This window comes from Labrus bergylta, chromosome 3 (assembly GCF_963930695.1).
Source record: "Labrus bergylta chromosome 3, fLabBer1.1, whole genome shotgun sequence".
Classification (NCBI taxonomy): domain Eukaryota; kingdom Metazoa; phylum Chordata; class Actinopteri; order Labriformes; family Labridae; genus Labrus; species Labrus bergylta.
The window spans coordinates 5,582,475-5,601,591 of record NC_089197.1 but is presented as its reverse complement, the minus strand read 5'-3'; positions in this window follow the sequence as shown (position 1 = coordinate 5,601,591).

The window sequence follows — 19,117 nt, the reverse complement described above, 5'->3', positions numbered from 1 at the left end:
CCAGTGTCTTACGTGGATTTTGTACTTTTGACCTCAGTGTTTCCCTATATGGCTTTCTGAGATTTTCTGCTTTTTGGGACTTTTTGGAACCTTTTGGTGACTTATGTTTTGGACATCTTCATAAGTAAACATGTTTTCTTTTGCCTCTTGGTTTTAATGAATAGTCTTTGTTTATCTTCACTCGGGTTCAGAGTTTGAATTGGACATTATTGCACAGAGAGAGTTGAGAGACAGAAAACCCTTCACAGAATAAACCAAACTGTTAATGCAGAGCGTACACAATAAAAAGCTGTCTGAAGATTTGAAACATTTTTCACTGACGGCAGGTGTTGATGTTCAGTCGTGTCTCCCTGCCAACCCTGATAAAACAGCTTCCACCTCAGCTCATCAGTGATATTAATGGGAGTCTGCACTGCAGGCCAAACCCAAGACTCATATGTTCTCCCCTCCATGCTACGTCTGTATCCATCTCTGTGACAGGGGCTCTGTTTTTTTGATCATAAGAGCGTCTATGGTGTGTAATTTAGTGAGTGTGTATGTGTGTCCATGCAGATGATGAATGACGAGAAAGAGGGAGAGCTACTTCTGCAGCATTATGTTTTAAAGAGGCTCTTGGCTGCACAGCACTTACTGGCACTGACTACTTCCACACACACACACACACACACACACACACACACACACACACACACACCCTCTTGCTTATGCTCATTGCTTTGCTATCTCTTTTATTCTGCAATGTATTTACTCAAGCACACTGTCAATATGTTAAGGGCAAGATAACAAAATAAAAACTAATAGTAATGGTTCATTATAACAAGGCTTTATATCTTATCATCCAGAGGACTTGAAGGTTACCCTCAGGCTATGGACATGATTTCTAATAAATTATTTTAAACTACACTTTTGCGTTAGGAAGCGGGAGCTGCTACTGAAAGCTGCCGTACTGTTGCTGTATGTGCTGCTGTGATAAAAACGTCATGTGAATTATACTTGGAAACATCGTCGGTAAACATATTCTCTTACTTCAGGTCTTGTTTCGCCCGTTCGTATCGCCCGCGGTCAACACGGAGTTCGTTTTCACCGGAGGGGATTAGCAGAGAGAACTCCCATGATTCCTTGCTAGCCTCGAAGTCATCTTTCGTTATTGTTGTTTTGATCGAGAACAGCAGACGTATTTTCCATTGCTAACTATTTGTTTCTGTCCTGTTTCATCATATTCTTACACCTTGTACATATGAAGACCTGTACAGTCTGAGACGCTAACCTGCATATAAACTGAAAACCTAGCATCCCAGGTACTGTCAATAATGATCAAAAGAGCTGGATTTTTAAAATACAGCATGTTTAGATATTAGACTTTTAAGTGGTTGGTTGTACTTACACACTTTTTTTTCACAAGACTCGAGGGGAGCATCTCACCTTCACATTTCAGAGAGCAATGATTTGTTTTGTTTGGGTTTTTTTGTTTCTTCCCTCCTCAACATTTCTTAGTCTTATCTTCCTCATCCTGAGGCGGCCCCGGGGCTAAGCAGCTAATGACTGTTCACACAGATTAAGACAGAGCCAACGCTCTACTATCAACACTTAGGCTGTGTTTGTAGCATACATCAACAGACAGGCCTGAGGCAAGCATTGGATTAAATTCACATTACTGTATTTTTTATCAGTTCAAGATCCATAATACCAGGTGAGACATCCAGTGGTTTGGTACCTGCTGAACATTGGCACTCTTGTTCACTACAGAAACTAAAAAAAATGATTGAAGCTCAGTGTGAAGGACAGAGCTGGCTGGATTTAGGTTGAAAGTTTCAACATGATAATATTAATCACCCAAAAATTAAAAAAACAATTTTAAAAAGTGGCCCTCAAAAACCAAACTGACTGTAGCTGATTAGACCTCCAACTTAACTACAAATTAGACATAAACAGTAATTGTATCAGTTTAAATGTTTTAACAATTGATCAATTCAAAAGAAAAAGAAAATCTTCATATATCCAAGAAGGGGTCTTGGGGGGCCTCGTCACTGTTCTGGTATCTGTTTTGTTTGGATCTTCGGTTGATGGGGCCAAATGGCAATATGAATTGGTTAAAAAAAATAGAAAAGAGCCAAACATTAATGAATTAGAATATCTTTTTATATTATTGTTTATTCTGGCTTATTTTTTTATTAGCTTTTTTAATTGATTTGGGGGTTTTTGTGCCTAATTCCTCCCTCTTTGGATCGGAGCCGCGGCGTACCGGCAGTGTAATCAAACTTGATTGCATGGATAGACGTGATAGTGATCTGATTTGTTTATTTTATTTCGTCAAGTTTAGTTTTTGCAGAAAAGTTTTCCATTAATAAATGTATAAGTTGACTTTTGATACGCTGCTGCCTTTTGTTTTTTGATAGCGTGTTAAACCTGCTCAGCTTACCTGAACGTTTTTGTTTGAAGCCATCAGTGTTCTGCTTCCTGTGGTATTCACTCCACAGAGAAGATCATAAACATCTCCAGTGGATTCCAACTTTTTTCTTCTCATCTGTGATAACATTCTTTCAAATTCAACTTTATTGTCCACAAGGATACATTTGTTTTGCATTGGACATTTTGTTTAAAGGTGGCCTGAACATAGCTCATGTCTTGCAGCTGAAAGAATACTAAAGTCTGACACTCCGAAAACCATCAGAATTGAGCAAATTCTATTTGATATTGTCTGCAGGTAAACAATATGATTCAGTTAGTCGAGTGTGACTAACGTTTGCAGTGCTAGCACCACCAGCCTTCTGTTTACAGGACTCTGCAGCACAGCTGAAAACCTTCTTCCTTTCAGAGAACATCCTGATGAAGAGATGTCAGGCAAACAGGGAGGAGGAGGAATCTGTTTGACATCTGATCCAATAGCAACATATTTATAGTCTATAATATAATTCTTACATTAACAGCAAATCTTTTAATGAAATGTATTTTGATAGCAAATCAAATAATGTATTGTTATTTACCATTTAAATAGTCAAAGTCATATAAAGATAAAGTGGTGGCAACAGAAACTGACACAATGTTTGGAAACCAGGAAAGTAAAAAACTGTATGGCACACCATGAGTTCTGGATCTAACAACTCATCCTACCAAACAAATTCCATGTTCAACTAACTGAAAGCTCACTATTTTATCGACTTTCCAATGTTTTTTTTAGCAGGAGGATAGCAGACAGTCTGCTGTCAGAGCTAGTCAGCTGCTAACTGCTCCCACTGGACCGTAGTAGAAACCACAAAGACACTAAAACACACACAGACGAAAAGGATAACTGCAGGCTGACATAACCATTGCTTGTTACTATTGAATGACAGAAGCAGAGCAGCACACAGTAAAACAGACATCATGCAGTTGTAGATATGGAGCAGACAGCTGATTAGAGCACATAAAAGCAGCCAATAAAGACATTGAATCAGAGATCCCGAGCAGCATGGAGAGCAGCAGAACAGAAGAGCAGAGTATCCTCTGGGCTCTGGCTTTAACTCAGGAAAACTGGATGGAAATGAAGGATTTCTGGGTAAAGAGAAACACGGTCACAGCAGCAGTTTCCAGACTGGTTGTTTTGTTTTATTACTGCAAATAAAGCACTTCAAAAAGAATTGTTGTTCTAAATGGCGCTAGGTTTTATAAGTGTTTGTCATAAAAAAAGGTCTAAATGCCTTAAGGGGACATGCATGTATGATGCATTCATGAATGCAGTCATTACAAAGAGAAAATATGTGGAACAGAGTCTAACCTCTCCCTTTCTAATACAATAAAGCTGAGAAACGTATTCTTCAAAAATCTTGTAAAAAATTGTTTGACATTTTGGTGGAACATAGAGCAGACCAAGCCTAAAAGTTGAGAGGAAAAACATGTTTCTACATGTTTTTTTTTGTTTGTTTTTTTTAGCCCAAGCACTGCAGCATCCTCTTCTGTTCATTAAGACACTTCCAGATTCCAGCACTCACTCTGTTGCCAACCCTGCCTGCCTCTGACCTGCCTGTTTTTACCCTGGAGATCACCGCAGCCTTCTGTCCCTGACTACGAGTTGTGCCTCTGTTTTCTGTCTGCCTCTTCCCTCGGCTGCTTAGGGTTTCCCCTGCAACACCTCAGAGTCAGTCTGTTTAACCCTGTGGCTCAGAGACTGCCCTTGTTGCTACACTGTTTACTGTGTGTGCAACCTTTGGACACTTCTACGCTGGCTCCCTGACCCTCCACCTGGTCCTACACAGCTTTCTGCCTTACCCTGTTGGACTCTCTGCTTGTACAGATTGATAGTTTGGTTCTGGAGCCGCTCACTCAACCAGAGGCGCTGTTTGTCAAAAGGTAAGACAGGTAACTGCTTGGGGCACTAGGCCAGTAGGGGACCCCCAAGGGCTGGCAAAATTCAAAATGTGCAAATTTTACAACGACGGTAGGATACCTCCCTAAGGAGGGCCCATCTGACAACACTCTCCCTTGAAAACCAACATTTGTGAATGAAAGTCGCCGAAAGGAAAATAAAGAGGAATTATCTGTCTGGGAGTGAAATAAAGAAAGGTCAGAGGGGCCCCCAATGAATTTTTGTCTAGGGCCCCAACAGACTAATCACCACTGCACTCAACCAAGTCTCCTTCTTGCCCCTCCACAAAGCTGCTCCCTCTCTATGATCTGTTGCATTACTGACTTAACCTGATTACTTCAGTACCTGCAAGTTAACATTAAGATTATTACTGCTATCTGTTCTCCCGTGTGCTACAATTGGGTCCAAATACCACCCGATGCAGGATGCAAGATTACTTTACTTTTTTTTTTTTGGACCACTAGATTTCTGTCTGCGTGCACAGAGCACATTTTTATGCAGCAGGGTGTCTTTGTTAGGTTAAATGGGGATGCACAAAACAAGCAGATTGCCAGGCTCAATACTCTCTGATGATACGGAGAACAGCGAAGGAGGGAGAATTCCTAAAGCTTTCAGAAGACTATTCATCCCAGAAAAACGTGTTGTGTTCATCACTATTTATTATTACACAGCTGTGTTAAATACTTTTCTTCTGATTGGACAATTATGTATTGTTGACCCGCTATCCCTCGATAGATGACCTTGTTAAGGAGGACAAACCGTTACTAAAAAAGCAGACAGTTGCTAGAGTCTTATCACAGACTCTGGAGGACTGACTGAAATCATATTAATCTGCAGAATGAATTCTAATTAACTTGTCTGAGAAATCTACAAAACCAAAGATGGCCGATGAAGTCAACACGCAGCGGAAGGTGTTTTAGGCTACGGTGGAGTTTAAAGATCGCTGAGTGGAAAATAAAATGTCAACAAACTTAGATATGAAAAGGTAGAAACACTCAATCAGCTGCTGCGGATTCAAGCGTATCGGTTCACCTTGTCTCACTTTCACCATAAGTGGAAATGTTAAGTTTAAAATTAGAAATAAAAGCAAGTTCAGCTCATGAAGACTTAATAGTTGGACACAACTCATTCCAACAATCTTTTTGTTTATTGAAAGAAATTGATCATTTTAAATCAATAAAATAATTTCCAAATCAAAAGCTAGTTTGATTTTTTTAAATGTCCTGAGCAAGTAGCTGTGAGACCAGACCCCTCCACTTCCACGATATTAAACCACTTCCTATTCATTATCCCTTACTTACTTCTTATTGACTCAATAAACCTATCTCACACATATTTTACATAAAGATGAGATGCCTAATTGGATTATAATGCCACTTGCCCAGTGTTTCATATTACTTTAAAATGTTCAATTACACCACAAGTTTAAGTGGAACTGTTTGCACTTGTTTGTCATTTATGTGCATTTTGAACAATATGGCAACAACAATGAATGAAAACTTGCTTAACAATTTGTCCACAGTGTAGCCAAAAACTATCAGGACTGAAAATAAAGCCACCAGCATGTATCATTTCCCACCCCGCGTAAAGAGAGCAGAGCTAAAGCAACATCTCTGTGTCGCTGTCAGAATACTGAATGACTCCTTTCCATCATTTATAACAAGCGTCCTGACTGCCGGAGGACAGGGGGCTCTGTGCATTTGGATGAAAGAGGACTCTCATTGGCTGCAGAAGAATTTCAACAAGGGAATCGACTTGCTGAATATTTCATGAACTTAATTCGGTAGCGGTCACACCATTCTGCTCTGGGGGAGAAATCTCTTAAGACGAGATCAGGGCAGGCGGCTGGATGTCAGTCATTGGAAAAGGATTTGATTGTTATCAAATTCTTTGGTACAGTTCATGTACAACTGTGGGATTGAGTCACATATTGACCCTCCTTTAAGGTTATCTGGCTCTTTAAAGTCCAAAGGCTGTTGACCAGATATATTTCTGAGTTGTGTCTGTCTGCTGCTTGGTGCTGGACAGGGGATGTACAAGGCTTTAACAGGCATTTACTGTTGTATTAGTAGCTGCAACCGTGACCCTGTAAGATACCAAATCAGGGTAAAAATGTTAGTCTGAAGCCCTATTCTTCCCTTAGGATTAGTATTACCTGCGGACCTCTGGTAATTTGGAAAGTACCAACCAATGTCAGTGTGTGGTTTGCACATTTGCATGGGATAAGAGGAACCTGTAATTAACTTTTATTTACTGACATTTCTGATTGAAAACGTTGAGTCTCTGCATGATAACCACCTTTTTTGGGCGCAGCATCAAACTTTAACAGCGTACAGCCTGCTAGACATCCATTATAGACGAAGAAGACTTCCACATCCGGTATACTTACACTTCTATAAACAACCAAACAACGAGCACTGTAAACATGTGAAGGGAACATTAGGGTCGGGTTCCTCTGATGGATTTTTTTGTTTGCTTCTTCTTCAAATCAGTCTCCATGCTGTGTAGTGAGATGAGCCAACTCAATTTGAACAAATATGCTGTCCAAACCTTTGTTAAAAACGTCCAGCACGGCCTCTCGAGCGGGAAAAACAGAAAAAAGCTGCGGAAAGGTCGAGGGTTGAGAGACCTGCAGCTACATGTCCGATGCGTCCTCGGCCAAGACACTTAACCCCAAATTGCTCCCGCTGCTTCGTCGGTGGTGTATGAATGTGTATGAATGGGATTAGTTACTTCTGATGGTTTCACTACATAGTAACTCAGTGTGTGAATGTGTAGGTGTGACCTGCGGTGTAAAAGCACTTTGAGTAGTCAGAAGACTAGAAAAGAACTATACATGCTCAAGTCCATTTCTAGGAATTAAAGACGTGATATTTCACATATTTTTTTCCTTTTACATATTTTGCTGTTACAGACACATTCAGAGGCAGGGAGCTGGGGAGGCAGGGAGTAATTGCAGCACTTCAGAGCAGCGGCGAGATGAAGTAATAAAAAAAACATTGTGACTGATTCATGCAAAGTACGCACACAGACACACAGAGACAGATGTTATCGCTCTGTGGGAGACTGAGTCAGTCTGGCCAAGAGAGAAAAGAAAGGAGGTAAACAAATAAACAACAAGCACGGGAATGGAAGATGAGATGATTGGACTTGGAAGCTGAAGAGAAAAGAAAAAGGTTGGTGCTGGTCAAGGGATGGAAGAGGAAGATCAGAAGAAGATCAATAAATCAACCATTATTTGTATAGCGCCAATTCATAACAAGTGTTATCTCAAGACTCTTAACAAAAGAGCATATGGGATAATATGCAGGAAAGATTTCTCCTTTGTATTTCTCGTGTTCCTGTTGTCCACACTTCCTTGCCGCTGAGGTGGAGATTGGAGCAGGCCGTGCATGAATGAGGACGGTGGTGGTTGTGGGACAACATGGTCCAATGGTGGTGGCTGGGCGTCAGGAACGTCGGGTGTTATTAGTGCCAAATCAGCTCGTTGAAGGTTGGGGGAGCTCCATCTACCCGAGAGTCTGGCTTCTGCTGCAGGGACAAGACTTCCTGGTCTTTCTAACACACTGACACAGAAGGCGGGGAGGGGTGGGGGGGTGGGGGGTGGGGGGGTACCTACAAGACATGAGAGTTCAAACCATGCAAATCTGTGGTTAGTGACTAATATTTACAGATGGCTACATGCAGTAATATGTGAATGCACAGAGAGAGAGAGAGAGAGAGAGAGAGAGGGAGAAAGAGATAGAGCGGTAACTCGAGGTGTCAGATGGAAAGAATAAAGTCATCTGATAAAGGAAGTCAAGAAGAGATCTGTCTGTCCTGTTAGGTTTTATTCCGGCTGTTTTTCTGGGTTTAGAAGTCAGCATGCTGAAATGAGCATTGGAGGAGAACGAGGGAGAAATAAGTGGAGGTGAAAGAGAAAAGTGAAAAGGACAAAGTTGTAATTAACCTTCAAAGTGAGCATCGCTTCAGAATAAACAAGCCAGCGTTCCTCAGCACCACAAGCTTTGTTGAACCTGGTCTGCAGCTCTTCTCCTTCTGAACACTGAGCTGTGCAGCCGAAGGGAACATCTGTTTGTTTTCTTACACAGGTCCAACTTTCATTATTTCCGTGTTTGTTTTCATGAACACATATGTAGCCTGCAACCTTCAAAACGAACTTGTTTGATCTGAATATGTGGACATTTTTATAAAACATTATGGGTGCTTTGAAATCTGAAATATCTGAATTAATTCATCTATGTTCTGTTCCTTTTGTAAACGTTTCCTCTCCTTTTACTTTTCATGTTGTTTTGTCTTACAACATCGAACAAACGCAGATTTAAAGCAACAATATGTCACTTTTCCTCCTTAAAATAGTTATTTCAAAGTCAATCTTACTTTCAACAGGTAGAATGGCATCTCTCTCATTTGAACAGAGCACTCAGGTCCTTTGTTTTCAGCACTATGTAACTTTGGAAGCGGGCCGCAGTACTCTCACGAGAAGTGCAAAATGGTTTTATGGCACTAGATCTAACACCAGCCTTCAGCTATAAAGCAGCTGGTTAGCTATTAAATTTGTTTTTAATTTTCAATATCAGTGCCTGATCTATTGTTCATTGACAGTCCATGAAGTCTCTCTTATTTTATTGTAGCCTAGCTTAAAACGGCTTTTCAGGAAAAAAAAGTGGCATTCTTGTGAGGTGGATGAACCGGTGTTACAGCTTAAAGAGCCGCCGTGTTAACAGGTGATTTTCAGCTGAATGTGTCTGTGGTTGTCGTAGACTCAGAAATACTCATCAGACAGCCATATGTCTTTAATGAAAACTACACAAAAGCCCTGTTCACACGGGACTAGTATTACCTGTACCTCGTGATTTAGAAATGACCACACCACGTCTGTGTTTCGTGCGGCGCATTCGCATGGGATAAGCGAAGTTTGTGTTTAACTCCAATTTACTGACATTATCCCCCGAATATGATGTAAAGTGTTAACCTTTTGTGGTTGGAGTGCACAGGGGAGACTGATTGGTCTGCTTCAGGGCCCTCACTTTAACTGGGGTGCAGCAAGTTGTAAACAGACACGGAGAGTCCGGCTTGCTACTTGAGGTGTCGTTTATTACGCACACAGAGCTCAAACTGTACGTACACTTCAGATGCTGACTAGTTTCTCTGCGCTGATTCTGCTCCGGTCCGATCAGTAACGTGCCTCTCACACACACCTGTCGAACACACACTCCCCTCGTTCTCTCCTCACTGAGCCATTCACAGACAGACATACGCTACTCGTATAACACAAGGCATGTGTAAAAGATAGAAAAATGTTCCATGCATCCATCTAATCATCTTTCCAGATTTCACTCTTGTGATAGATTTGAGCTTGCTCTTTCTGTGAATGGGTCTTCATGCTGTGTAGCTAGATGAGCCTCCTGAATTTTCACCCAAAAAGCTATCAAAACTTTCATTTAGAATTGCCAACGCAGCCTCCATAATTCTCGAGCGGGAAAAAGGCAGAAAAACGGCGCAGAGAAAAAACTACCCCAAATCACTGAGATGCCGATTCGCAAGGGACTAATATTATCACATAACCTCTGTGTTTGGCAAAATATTGTAGGTAATTTACAAATTACGGACATAATTATCATATAATAATAGACATGGCAGATTCATGGCACGGGATTAAGATCACAGAAGACCTCCGTATTTATTCCAAATCACTAGAGGTCCCCAGGTAATACTAGTCTCGTGCGAATAGGGCTAAAGACACACTCGTTAGGACGCTTTCCGTGGACCTCAGCAGAGGTTATGTGATAATATTAGTTGGCATTGGCTCTTAAGAGCTGGTGGCAGGACGCAGGGGGTAGGATGCAGCTGTAGGATCAAATTGATTGACACATTTCTCAACAGTTAATTTACCCTACCGTACAGTACAGGAAGAACTGCAATGGCTTTTTCGCAAAATTCCTTCATGCAGAACTGGTCCACTTTTTGCCGCCTTAGGCGATTTCCTATATGGACGTGCCGGCCCTGATGAGCTGTGTACATCCTTTTCGCCCCCCCTGCCCTATATTAAAATCCACCCTGCTTAATTTGCAGGAAGCATGGCTAGTATTTAGATGACTCACAGTTACAAACTAAAATTTTTCAGTCAAGCTCTGTTTAAATTTTTAAAAAGACATTTTTCAAAAAACATCGCCTATCCTGGCATTTTCATCCAGCCTGCTAAGTAATTCATCATTCGTCTTGCCTTTCCCCTTGTGCAGAGTGCAGCTACACGCAACCCATCCCTGCCAGCTGGGCTGAATTTGTATGTAGTTGTGGATTGTTTGTGTATTGTGATTCATAGACAATCTTGCTAAATGAGGTGCTGCTGCTGTCAGTTAAGAACCTCACCGGCTGTGTGTGAAGACCCAGTCTGTGAGAGAGCTGGTGATGGCGCCCTCCCTCCTGTTGAGCCTACTCCTCAGCCACTCCACCTGCACACCTTCAACAAAGATTGACATAACAGACAGACGTCACTGTCGCAAACAAACACACAGAATGAATGAACAAAAGATTTACAGGACAGATAGAGTACTCATTGCACACAACCATACACAAAATACAAAATACATAATAATATGACCAGGCCCATAACGATGCGATTTAGGTAGCTTTTTGATGATTTGATGACCATGGTACTTCAAATCAGCTCTGATTCTCCTTCATTAAGCATCCCCTGCTGCCCAAGAGGTTGGCCAACCCATATACACCAGTACCAGATTGCCAGTACAAGGTAGGGTAAATACTGTAAATTGCATGTTTGCATCGACTTGAATATAATCCAACAGTCCAGACTCCAGAACTTGCCAGATTGTTTGTCTGAACACACTCTAAAGGCATTTTCACATACACACTCCTGAAAATACCGAGTTCATTTCAGGAGGACTGCTCCAGATATTCTCCCGACCTTGCTGTTCACATGATGCTTCTCACAGCAGGAGACTATCTGTGTCAGACAGGAGGCGGGGCGGGGGGTTTCCTGAGGCAACAGAGTCCGCTATATGACGCTATAATGATATCTGCCTTCATATCAATGCTACGTGTAGTTCGGCAGAATCACAATGTCAACAAAAGAGCGGAGAACAACATACTGTTATGCCAATGGCAGTTTACTGTTTTGTTGACCCAGGAAAAGCAGAACACAAATGCAATATATCAGTTGAAGTGTTTTAATTAAAGTTGCGGATGGTAATTTTGAGTTGAAGTCTTGAAGGTGGGCAGGTGGAGAGTGGCTGAATGATAATCCAGAGTCTGGAGAGCAGAAGCTGGCAGGTTGGTGATAGATGATCCTGAGCACAAAGAAAAAGATTAGAACACAAGAAAATAATTATCTTTGTTTGAAGCAATTCAAGCTGGCCTTGAGTTGTACCACATAAGTAGTCTGAACGTTCTGACGATGAATGGCTGAAGAACCGGGGTATACATGTACTGAAGGCTGATGACTTGTTGAGAGACAGGTGAGCTGGCTTAAGTAATCAGGAGGTAGAGCCGGTGAGGAGAATTGAGAATGGCCAAACCCAGAGACACTGTAGAAACACAAAGACACTTACTGACGAGCAGAAAACATAATGCAGCAGTTTAATTACTTGCAGGAAGATCGTAGTCGTCGTCAATGCACTGACTCCAGTCACAGTATATAAATGTCACTCGCCCTACTACTGGATCGAGGTGAATTCTCCAGAGAATATCCTGCGGCGTTCTCACATCAGCTCACTCGGACTTGCTGCCGAAAAATACAAGGAGGTTGGCAGGAGAGACTCCTGGTGAAGTAGGAGTGAAAAATGTGGCTTTTTGGGTTCACACATTCAGCTCCTCCTGGAAATATCAGCAGTTTCTCAGGAGTTTTCTTTAAGTGTGAAAGCCCAAAGTCTGTAGTCAGTGGATCTCCAGTAAATGTTAACACAGACTCTGAGTAAAGTCCTCTGATCCAAAACATCAGTAAGTAGTTAAACGGCATCTTTCAAACATGCTGACTTAGAAAAATGAATCAAAGATTGTAAAAAAAAAAAAAAAAAAGTCAGTTTAATCACTTTAAACAGAGGGAGATAAATCTGGAATACGACTCCCTCCATTACAGCTACTTTGCTGCTCAGTTCACTGTAATCATCAAACTACATTTTAAATGTCTGCTCTGAGCTTTGGACACCCAATGTAGCCATTACATCCTGCTGCCCACACACACAAACACACAGCTCCAAGTAGCCTCCAAACACCTTTAAACATTGTTTTGGTCTCAAAGGTTTTCAGTGTAGTGATGTTTTTTTTATTTATGTGTTTATTTCTCTAAGTAACAAAAGGCTGAATGTTAAAGTCAGCGCCATCTGTTACTGTTGAGGCTGATAGCTGCTTTAATGGGCAGGGACTCAGGTCCATTCTGCTGACACACACACACACACACACACACACACACACACACACACACACACACACACACACACACACACACACACACACACTGCTGTAATAAAACTTTGGATGGTCTGGTTTCAGTGGCCTGCTGCACACATCCAACAGATCTTCATACGCTGAAGTTGTTTATTTGTAATATAACTTATGATTATGGGAATTATACCTTATGTGTCCTCATTTCCATTTTATTTTGCATGCTATCATAAACTCATCCCTCTTAGGAGCTGTCTATCTGTTGTGTGTGAAAACTTCCTGATCCCTCCAGGTTAAAAAGCTCTGAGAACATTTTGCAAACAGCAAGCTAAAGTTTTCATCCTGTAGTAACATTTGACACCATTGATCCTTACATCCTCCGAAACCATCCACACTGCACCACTTGACATTCTGAAACCGGCCTACACTGGTTTCATTGGTCTTCATTCACTGACCGTTCTTACTGTAAGAAGACATTTACTCTTAAAACCATTTTCTGCACTTTTTTTTTTTTTTTTTTTAGAAGATTCTGACATTCGACAAAGTTTTCTTATCTGAGATTTTTTTCTAGGCTAAGATCCAAATCTACAAACACTCAAGAGCACTGTTACTCACATTTGAGTGTTGATGTGTCATGTGCTAAATTACACGTTTGTGTGTTTTTCTTACTTGAGCACCTTTATTGTTATTAAAAAAAAAACATGTTAAAACATAATTTAAATATGTTCAGCTTCATTTTCAATCATGCAGTGCTTGATCATAACGGCAAAATGTTAAATAATATTAATATAAATTAGCACTTAGGTAATAATATTTTAGTAAAACACCTGTACTACAGGGCGCTCTGGTGGCGCAATGGTTTGGGCCCGCGTCTCGTGTTGAGACTCTCATCTCAAGCGTTAGGCCCGGGTTCACTTCCACCCATGGCCCCTTTTCCACATGTCATTCCCCGCTCTCTCTCCCTGGTTTCCAACTCTATCCACTGTCCTCTCTCTGCATTAAAGGCCCAAAATAAATCTTTAAAAAAAACAAAAAAACACCTGTACTATCTACCAATAAAAGAAATCCCATGGGGATTTAAATGATATTCAGTTTTACACTTCAAACAGAGTGACGGCTGGGGATCAGCTGGTAGAGTCGGTCGTCTCTCAAACTGAAGGTAGGGGGTTCGATCCCCAGCTCCTGCAGCAACATGTATGATGTGTTCTTGGGCAAGACACTTCACTCTGAATTGCTCCAGCTGCTCTGTCAGTGGTGTGTGAATGAGATTATTTACTTCTGATGGACTCTTTACGTTGCAGCTTCTACCATCAGTGTGTGGATGTGTAGGTGTGACCTGTGGTGTTAAAGCACTTTGAGTAGTCAGAAGACTAGAAAAGTGCTATACAAGCTCAAGTCCATTTACCATATGACCTATGACAACACAGAGATACAGTTGGAGATGATCAAATTAAGTTTGTGTTTCTTTTCCCTCCTCTTCTGGCACTCTCCCTCACTCTTGCTCTTCAATATGAGCTCTCTCTCTCTCTTTCTCAGAAGTTGTTTTAAAGATATTAAAATGAATCCAGATTCTAGGGAAACATCAAGTTTCATGCTCTGTTTGACAGGTTTTCATTTGCCAAGTGTTGAACGTTATGGCTTGTATAAGCACTTTTTTCTAATTCTCCCTTTTATAAAAAACTTTTTCTTGTCAAAGCTCTAACAATTTTATTAGTTGGATAATAATATTGGATATGAGACCAAAAGGCTTGTTAAAATCCTTTTTTGCAGCGCTGATCACCTGCAGCTTGTTCCAAAGCTAACAGCCGGAGAGAGAGCCAGTGAACGAGGTAATTAGTATCATAATGAAGAACCCTGATCATAAAGGCTCCTGCAGACCCTCAGTGCTCTGTTGCATTGGGCTTTAATGGAAGGGGATACCGACATACACACTGACAGAAACATTAGCAGGCAGCAGAGTGATGTTACAGCTGCCATTTAATGCTCTCGAGCAGCCTAAAACACACTGGCACTGCTGGGAGTCGTATCATGTCCTATCCACAGTGAACAGATGGGCGAGCAACAGTCAAATAGAAAGAAACGATGAGTCCTGAAAGCAGCTAAGCGCCCTCCAGGTCTCGCTATCTCTGGGTTTCAATACGCGGTTTTATGTTTTTGGATTAGTTGACTCTGCTTTATTCTTATTACGTTTAATCTGCTGCCCAGTGTGACCATTAACCACTGGTCACTGGTGGACACTGAGCAGATCCATCAGAGCAGGTGGGGGCTGACATCAGCTGAAATCGACTTTAAAGCAGTTTTTTAAATCTAAGTTTCATGTATGAAAATCGCATTATACTAATGGGGTCTTAATTTGAAGACACAAGTTATGACTCACTTTTCTTAAGGCCCTGACACACCAAGGACATCGCCGTCCGTCAGTCCTAGTTGGACCGTCTGGTGAGCGGTCGTCCGGCTACCTGTCGCGGCCTCCGTCGGCCTCTTTTCGGCTGATTCGACATGTTGAATGTTGACGGTCGGTGAGAGGAAACACTCTGATTGGCTGTTTGGAGGTTTCATTTCTCTCCATCTCTCCTCACAGGTTCAGGAAAGCCTCTTGAGCATGTCGCTGTAGTATCCATGCTTTCACCCATTAGTTCGGTTTCTCCTTATTTGTCTCCTCCGCCTCTTCTTTTCTTTTTCCACTAAAAGACCAAGGACTGACAACGCCAGCGCCATTTTCAACTTTTTATCAGACATTATTCTTGATTAGTAGACGACCTATAATACGAGTGGTGAGCGACAGCGGTTAGAAAATGGTCTTTTCGTATCATAACAACGGACTACCGCCCCCTGCTGGCATGGAGAGTTATTTCTCCTCAGGCATGCACAGAACATACCTGGTGGTCGGCTGTAGTCTTTGCAGTGTGAGTGCAACTTTTTTTTCAGTGAGGCGGTCTTCGTCGCAAAAACAGTTCTTTGCCCCCTGCTTGGTGTGTCAGGGCCTTCAGACAGTTTGGTACTTTGAAAGTAAGTGGTGAAGCTCACTAAACTTAGATGTTGAGTGGACACTATTTTTCTTTTTCTTGTTTTTTTGGGGGAGGCTTTTTATGCCTTTATCGGAAAGACAGGACAGTCATCCACTGGTTCACTGGGTGGACACTATTTACAGTATTTTATGATTGCTTATACACTATTCACAGTTACTAAAACTCAAAAGACACAAGAGTGAAACGTCACTCAGATTTGCACAACTATACTCACTTTCTCAGCCTCTCAAAATATCTGAAAACACTACCCACTTCTCTCCATTAAGACACCTCATTTCAAATGACAGCCAGGGTGTTAAATGCTAAAGACTGCCACTGAAACATCACACTCAATTAGCGATCACCTAAAAGACCTCCGTTACTAATCAGATCACAGACATCAGAAATCAAACACACGAGTCAGGGTTGGCTCTGTGTGCAAAACAATGGAGGACAACTTTGGAGGAAGAGTTTTAGGAAGAGGTGTTTGAGTGAGAGGAGGATGAGGAAGAAGATCAAGACAGAGAGGAAGGAGCTGGCGGAGAAGGAGGAAGAGCAAGAGAACACAGAGATGTCTAAAGTTCAGGACTGGTAGAAAATAGATTGTGTTTCTTCATTACATTTGTGTTCAAACTGTATTTTTACAGCAAGTTAGAAATGAAAATGATAACGACATAGAGTAGCAGTTTTTTTCATACAAAGCAAATATGTGTGAAGGATTTTTGTGTGTAAAATGACAAGGCCCTAGTTTCAGGAACTTTGTCCTCTAGAGAAAAACTGTAAGTCAGCCTAATGCCAAATCAAATCTGTTTCCATTACATTCACAGACTTCTGTGTGTCGTACATCTCAAACAAAAAAACTTCAAATTGACTGCAAAAGTTGATGAATGTGATTTTACAGTAATCCAACTGAAAGATTACATATATATTGCTCATCATTTTAGAGATTGCCTTTGTGATCCTTCAGTATTTTAGGCATAAAATAAGGACAGTATGTTATGTTTTCCTTTGGCTTATGCAGCTATGTTGTTCCCTTTTTCCAAAGCTTTTTGGAAATGTATTCATCTGGCACCTCCTGGCCACCGAAGTATTTTTACCATAGAATCATCGATGTTTCATGTTATTTTGTGTTTTTGCTTTAATGTAAATTTCATGGTTATCATGTCACCTCAGTAGAAAGGCCAAACAAATAGAAGGGTTAGAAATGTCAAAAATCAAAATAAGACACATACTGCTTTGAACCATTCAGGACGCAGCAAGCAAACTGTGTGTGTGTGTGTGTGTGTGTGTGTGTGTGTGTGTGTGTGTTGTGTGTTGTTGGTAGTTTTGAGAGCAGTCAGTCTGATAACAGTGTTTGAGGTGTACAATTTGTGTTACCGTAGCTCTTTGTGTGCACTGATGTGTGTGTGTGGGTAATATGAGGTTAGCACAGTCAGGTGACAGGGCCTGTAATTACAGCCAGTGAGACCAGACAGCCTGTCTTCAGCCTGCAACGTAAAATAGAATAAAAGTCACACACACACACACACACACACACACACACACACACACAAACACACACACCGGCCTGGTGGATGTGTTTAAGTCACTATTCATGCAAAGCAAATTGAAAAAACACAAAAAACAATGAATTAGAATTAAGTTTCTGATAGTTGTTGATGCCTTTCTGTGTCGGGTCACTGGAGGTGTGTGCTAACACAAGTTTTCATTGGAGTTGAGCTGTGGTTGTTGTTAATACAAATTAATCACTTGTAATTAAACCGCACACCTTTCCTTAAATATGTACTAGATGTTTTTTATCACAACATTTGGAACATGATTCACTGCAGACTCATCTTTTCAGCTCCAGCCTTAACACAAACATTAACATTCAGCAGTGACATTTTAAAGACTCAGTGTGAGCCTTGTAAAAGAGTTATATTGATCTCATCCACAGTTTTGATGGTTTATTACAGCAGCATGGCTTCTGCCCGCCCTCCTTACAAAGCATCTCTTGGTGTTTGAATTCATCTTTTTCTAGTTCAGCTATCTCTTGTTATCTTTAAACCTTCGACCGCTCTGGAGAGCAGAGGGCTTGCACCTATAATCAATAAGCACGATCTTCTTCTTTGCAGAGATACTCAACAAATCCGGTGAACAAGTTGTCTCCATGATCATTGTCTTTGATGGTCTGCAAATCTTTCTGTTGTCATTCAGGCTACAGCAGTTTAAATAAAGAAATTAAAATAACAGTTATACATCAACGTGTACATCCTTTTTTGTCTTCATCCAAATCAATATTTACACCTTTCACTTCTGTCCTCTGGGTCAAACACTTAAACTGTCCTGGATGTAAAACAGTCGATTGTTTGAAACCTGCTGCTAAATTTAGTTTGAATTGATTAGATTCAGACGGCTGCAAAGACAACGCCTTTAAGGTTTAGTGTCAGTCCAAACGTTAGACCTGGAAAGAACCTTGCTTTAGGGATATGTTATTTGTAAGGGATATCATATTTCCATTTAAATATTCATGTATCTCAAATGGCCACATGTATCACATTTGGACAGTTTTGGCCTGAAACTGTTGAATGCATTGATCAATAACATTTAAAGCTCATGTGAGAAAGTTTTGGTTTGTGTTGATTTTGGCGTCCCTTGTGGACAAAGCAGTTGATCTGATCTCGTCCTGTACATGTGTGAAAAGTGTATCATTCAATCTGAATGATTAGTGTGGAGGAGTGGGACAAATAAGACCTGCTATCTGAAAACTAATCTTCATATTTATTGTGATGGTTTGTTTGATTTTGTAGATTTAAAAGATATATCAGGTTTATGTTTAAGTCTGTTTCATAAACAGTAAAATACATTCCTTAAAGGAGATTTAAAACTCTCAAACATGGTTTTGAGATTGAATGAAAAGTCTGATTGGACAGTTTTCTCTATCAAGACTGAATACAATCAAAGCTACAGGCTTTGATTTGGATTTAAACTGTATGTGTGTGTGTGTGTGTGTGTGTGTGTGTGTGTGTGTGTGTGTGTGTGTGTGTGTGTGTGTGTGTGTGCCTGTATGTGTGTGTGTGTGTGTGTGTGTGTGTGTGTGTGTGTGTGTGTGTGTGTGTGCCTGTATGTGTGTGTGTGTGTGTGTGTGCGCCTGTATGTGTGTGTGTGTGTGTGTGTGTGTGTGTGCGCCTGTATGTGTGTGTGTGTGTGTGTGTGTGTGTGTGCGCCTGTATGTGTGTCTGCGCTCAGAGTGTTACCCTGTAGACACAGCCTGTCAGGAACACCTGAACTTAACACACATCATCTTTGTGATGGATGCAACAGAGATGTCTGACTGACTGTTGTGGTACTTGACGTATGTGTGCGTGTGTGTGTGTGTGTGTGT